Below are 5,757 nucleotides of genomic sequence, written 5' to 3'. Positions count from 1 at the left end.
GAAAATTCTAAAGAAAAAGAACACACAAACACACAATGCCTCAGTGATTCACATAACTGTTTCACAGATCACAGAACTATATCAGGGTGTCATTTCTCAGGCAGAAATGTAGATACAAATAATGAAATCCTGTTCCCCAAACAAGTGCAAGAACCACAGAGTCAAGAATAGGTTAAATATACAAATAAAATAAAATCAATTAAAAACAATAGCACATCAACATAAAAACATATAAACATAAAGCTGGAGCCTGAGGACAGTGTGTCCAAAAGCACAACATCACTATTAATCATAAAACACCTCAAGTTATTTGAAATTCTGAGGACAAACAACACACAAACACACAATGCCTCAGTGATTCACAGAAGTATATCACAGATCACAGAACTATATCAGGGTGTCTCATGCAGCACTTTAAGTGGGGTTGCATAGTTGATTTGACTCCTGATACCTGGCATCTTTTAGCTTTCACCAGCGCATCAATATCAGGCGTCACATCCTGAGTGGCAGCCAACTTCAGGATGTGATTCAAGTGCTTGTGCGTGAGCCTTGAGCGCAGCGTTGTTTTATTTATGCTCATTACAGAGAACTTGCTCACAAAGATATGTGGTTCCAAACATGCACAACAGTTTTGCAGCGAGGGCTGTCAAGTTGGGGTAACCTGGCAAGAGATTCTGATAAAATGTGTCCAAGCCAGCTGCGGCAAATTTGCCCCTTCAAATCCGAGTCACACTGCAAGTCTATTATTTCAAGTTGGATGCTGACGGGCAGATCAGAGGGATTCACGGTGAATGGCGAACAAAAAACGTTGAAGTCTTTCTCCAGTTCACCAAAAATCTGAAAGCGTTGCTCAAACTCCCTTAACAGTCCCGTTATTTTATCTTTGAACCGCTTCATGTCTGCCACATGTTGGGTCGCGCACACATTTTTCAGACAGGGGAAGTGAGCTGCATCACCACCGGCGAGTTGCGTCTCCCACAATGACAGCTTCAACTTGAAAGAACTTATGCTGTCATAATACTGCGTGGCAACTTTGTTGCGCCCTTGCAGCTGTTTGTTTAAGTTATTCAGGTGCTCTGTAACATCCACCATAAATGCAAGGTCCTGCATCCATTCTGCGGAATTAAATTCTAACACTGGTTTGCCCTTTTCTTCCATGAACTGTTCAATTTCTTCTCGTAAATCAAAGAAACGCCTCAGCACAGCACCTCGGCTTAACCATCTTACCTCAGTGTGGTATGGCAGGCCATAGATGTGGTCTTTCTCTCTGAGAAGGCTGTCAAACTGACGGTGATTCAGGCTTCTGGATCGGATGAAATTAACAGTTTGGATGACCACCTTCATGACGTTATCCATCTTTTATGACTTGCAACACAAAGCCTCCTGGTGCAAAATACAGTGAAAAGTCCAAAAATCACGTCCTCCATTTGCAGATTGCACTTTCTCTCTGAACTTTGTCACAACGCCTGCTTTTTTCCCGATAATTGAGGGCGCACCATCTGTAGCCAGGCTGACAGCGCGGGACGAGTCCACTCCGACCCTGTCCAGCGCGCCGACGAGTGCAGAGAAAATATCAGCTGCTGTCGTTGTATCTGTCATCGGCACCAACTCCACGAACTCCTCGGTGACGGTCAATGTGTCATCAACTCCGCGGATGAAAATGGCCAGTTGTGCAACATCTGTTATGTCCGTGCTTTCATCAATTGCAACCGAAAACGCAATAAATTACTTTACTTTTTGCTTCAACTGGCTGTCCAAATCCACTGAAAGATCGGAAATCCTGTCTGCAACTGTGTTTCTTGTCAGGCTGATATTTGCAAAAGCCTGGTGCTTTTCAGGGCACACAATCTCTGCTGCCTTCATCATGCATGTTTTTACAAATTCACCCTCACTAAATGGTTTTGAAGCCACTGCGATTTCATTAGCAATGAGGTAGCTAGCTTTGACTGCAGCGTGCGTCACTGATGTCTCGGCTGTGAGTAAACACAGACTGCTGTTTCTTCAGACCCACCAACAGTTCATTCACCTTCTCTCTTCTCCGCTGTCCTTGAAAGTTGTCATATTTGTCGGCATGAAGACTCACATAGTGGCGACGAAGGTTATATTCTTTCAGCACTGCAACATGCTTTGAACACACCAAACATACAGCTTTCCCATTCAATTCCGTGAATAAATAGAAGGATGACAATTTTTCTTGGAACACTCTGCACTCTGCGTCCACTTTTCTCTTTTTTGACAGAGACATATTGGGGCAATGAGGGTGCCAAAGCACATCATGTTAAAAGTAGAAGCCGTAATAAATATCGCGGGCAAAACAAAGTAGCTCATCCGGACTGGCTGCACTTGCTTGACCTATTTGCTCTGCCCCGGTATAAACAGTTTGCTTGCTTAACACAATTACTATTGCACCATCCAGTGGACACAATTGGAACAGCAGTTTCTTTTATTGAAAAATTGCAGCTCATTTTTATACTTTACAAAATCATCTCGCGGGCCGGATTAAACCCGTTTGCGGGCCTGATCCGGCCCGCGGGCCGGACGTTTGACACCCCTGTTCTAAGCTATAGCACAATACTTTACATACAGCAGGTTTTTAAATACGTTTTCATTTTTGCAGAGAGATGAGAAATACAGTACATATATAGACATCTGCTTTGTTTACTAGAGAGCTGGGAAATACAGTAGATATATAGACATCTGCTTTGTTTACTAAAGAGCTGGGAAATACAGTAGATATATAGACTGCTTTGTTTACTAGAGAGCTGGGAAATACAGTAGATATATAGACATCTGCTTTGTTTACTAGAGAGCTGGGAAATACAGTAGATATATAGATATCTGCTTTGTTTACTAGAGAGCTGGGAAATACAGTAGATATATAGACATCTGCTTTGTTTACTAGAGAGCTGGGAAATACAGTAGATATATAGACATCTGCTTTGTTTACTAGAGAGCTGGGAAATACAGTAGATATATAGACATCTGCTTTGTTTACTAGAGAGCTGGGAAATACAGTAGATATATAGACATCTGCTTTCTGTCCTAGAGAGCTGCGAAATACAGTAGATATATATAGATCTGTGCAGAAGATCTAGGGGCTGCTGTAGGCCCTCCTTGGTTGGTGACAGAAGCACCAGATCATCAGCAAACAGTAGACATTTGACGTCAGATTCTAGTAGGGTGAGGCCTACTCTCTCTCTCTGTCTCTGGCTCTCTCTCCGTCTCTCTTGCTCCACATTTGTCTCTCTGTCTCTCTGCCCCCTCTCTCTCCCTCCCTCTTGCTTTATTGATCAATCCATCTCCCTCTCTCTCTCTCCCCCTCTTTCTTTCTCTCTCTCTGAGCTCGTCAATCACTCACAGCTGTAATCGAATCGACCAATCAAACTGCCTCATGGCTGCCCTGAGGGAAACCCTGTGTGATTTCCAGCCTGACAGTATTTGACCCAAGCAGGACTCATTCTCCAATGACCACTTGCATCCAGGACTCATTCTCTCATGGCCACTTGCAGCCAGGCCTCATTCTCCAAGACCACTTGCATCCAGGACTCATTCTCCCATGACCACTTGCAGCCAGGACTCATTCTCCAATGACCACTTGCAGCCAGGACTCATTCTCCCATGACCACTTGCAGCCAGGACTCATTCTCCCATGACCACTTGCAGCCAGGACTCATTCTCCCATGACCACGTGCAGCCAGGACTCATTCTCCCTTGACCACTTGCAGGGCGGCAGGTAGCTTAATGATTAAACGCGTTGTGCCAGTAACCGAAAGGTCGCTGGTTCTAATCCCCGAGCCAACTAGGTGAAAAATCTGTCGATGTGCCCTTGAGCAAGGCACTTAACCCTAATTGCTCCTGTAAGTCGCTCTGGATAAGAACGTCTGAATCACTACAGAAACAGGAGATAGACTAGTGTCCTGTCCAGGGGGTGTAATGTACATCAAGCAGTCTCACTACAGAAACAGGAGATAGACTAGTGTCCTGTCCAGGGGGTGTAATGTACATCAAGCAGTCTCACTACAGAAACAGGAGATAGACTAGTGTCCTGTCCAGGGGGTGTACTGTACATCAAGCAGTCTCACTACAGAAACAGGAGATAGACTAGTGTCCTGTCCAGGGGGTGTACTGGTACATCAAGCAGTCTCACTACAGAAACAGGAGAAAGACTAGTGTCCTGTCCAGGGGGTGTACTGTACATCAAGCTGTCTCACTACAGAAACAGGAGAAAGACTAGTGTCCTGTCCAGGGGGTGTACTGTACATCAAGCTGTCTCACTACAGAAACAGGAGATAGACTAGTGTCCTGTCCAGGGGTGTACTGTACATCAAGCTGTCTCACTACAGGAGATAGACTAGTGTCCTGTCCAGGGGGTGTACTAAACAGGAGATTCCTGTTCATATAGTGGTTCCAGCTAAGACAAGGTTACTTCCTTGTAGAGTCTGTTTCAGCACCATGGACAGCAGCAGACATTTCTGTTCACACTGCCGGTCTTACTGGGGACTAGACCAGTGATACTACTGTTAGTCTAACTGGGGACTAGACCAGTGATACTACTGTTAGTCTAACTGGAGACCAGTGTTACTACTGTTAATCTAACTGAAGACTAGACCAGTGTTACTACTGTTAGTCTAACTGGGGACTAGACCAGTGGTACTACTGTTAGTCTAACTGGGGACTAGACCAGTGTTACTACTGTTAGTCTAACTGGGGACTAGACCAGTGATACTATTGTTAGTCTAACTATGGACTAGACCAGTGTTACTACTGTTAGTCTTACTGGGGACTAGACCAGTGATACTACTGTTAGTCTAACCGGGGACTAGACCAGTGATACTACTGTTAGTCTAACTGGGGACTAGACCAGTGTTACTACTGTTAGTCTAACTGGGGACTAGACCAGTGATACTACTGTTAGTCTAACTGGGGACTAGACCAGTGATACTACTGTTAGTCTAACTGGGGACTAGACCAGTGATACTACTGTTAGTCTAACTGGGGACTAGACCAGTGTTACTACTGTTAGTCTAACTGGGGACTAGACCAGTGATACTACTGTTAGTCTAACTGGGGACTAGACCAGTGTTACTACTGTTAGTCTAACTGGAGACCAGTGTTACTACTGTTAGTCTAACTGGGGACTAGACCAGTGATACTAAAATTAGTCTAACTGGAGCCACGATACTAATGAGTTACATAATGGGATGGTCCTGTCCGTAGACAGCATCATAACTGAAATATTTCTCTCTCTCTCTCTCTCTCTCTCTCTCTCTCTCTCTCTCTCTCTCTCTCTCTCTCTCTCTCTCTCTCTCTCTCTCTCTCTCTCTCTCTCTCTCTCTCTCTCTCTCTCTCTCTCTCTCTCTCTCTCTCTCTCTCTCGTCTCTCTCTCTCTCTCTCTCTCTCTCTCTCTCTCTCTCTCTCTCTCTCTCTCTCTCTCTCTCTCTCTCTCTCTCTCTGTCTCTCTCTCTGCCCCCTCTCTCTTGCTTTATTGATCAATCCATCTCCCTCTTTCACTCTCTGAGCTCGTCAATCTCTCACAGCTGTAATCGAATCGACCAAACAAACTGCCTTGTGGCTGCCCTGAGGGAAACCCTGTGTGATTTCCAGCCTGACAGTATTTGACCCAAGCAGGAGTCATTCTCCAATGACCACTTGCAGCCAGGACTCATTCTCTCATGGCCACTTGCAGCCAGAACTCATTCTCCAAGACCACTTGCAGCCAGGACTCATTCTCCCATGACCACTTGCAGCCAGGACTCA

Source organism: Coregonus clupeaformis, unplaced genomic scaffold (genome assembly GCF_020615455.1).
Source record: "Coregonus clupeaformis isolate EN_2021a unplaced genomic scaffold, ASM2061545v1 scaf0861, whole genome shotgun sequence".
NCBI classification, from domain to species: domain Eukaryota; kingdom Metazoa; phylum Chordata; class Actinopteri; order Salmoniformes; family Salmonidae; genus Coregonus; species Coregonus clupeaformis.
This window is presented reverse-complemented; position numbering follows the sequence as displayed.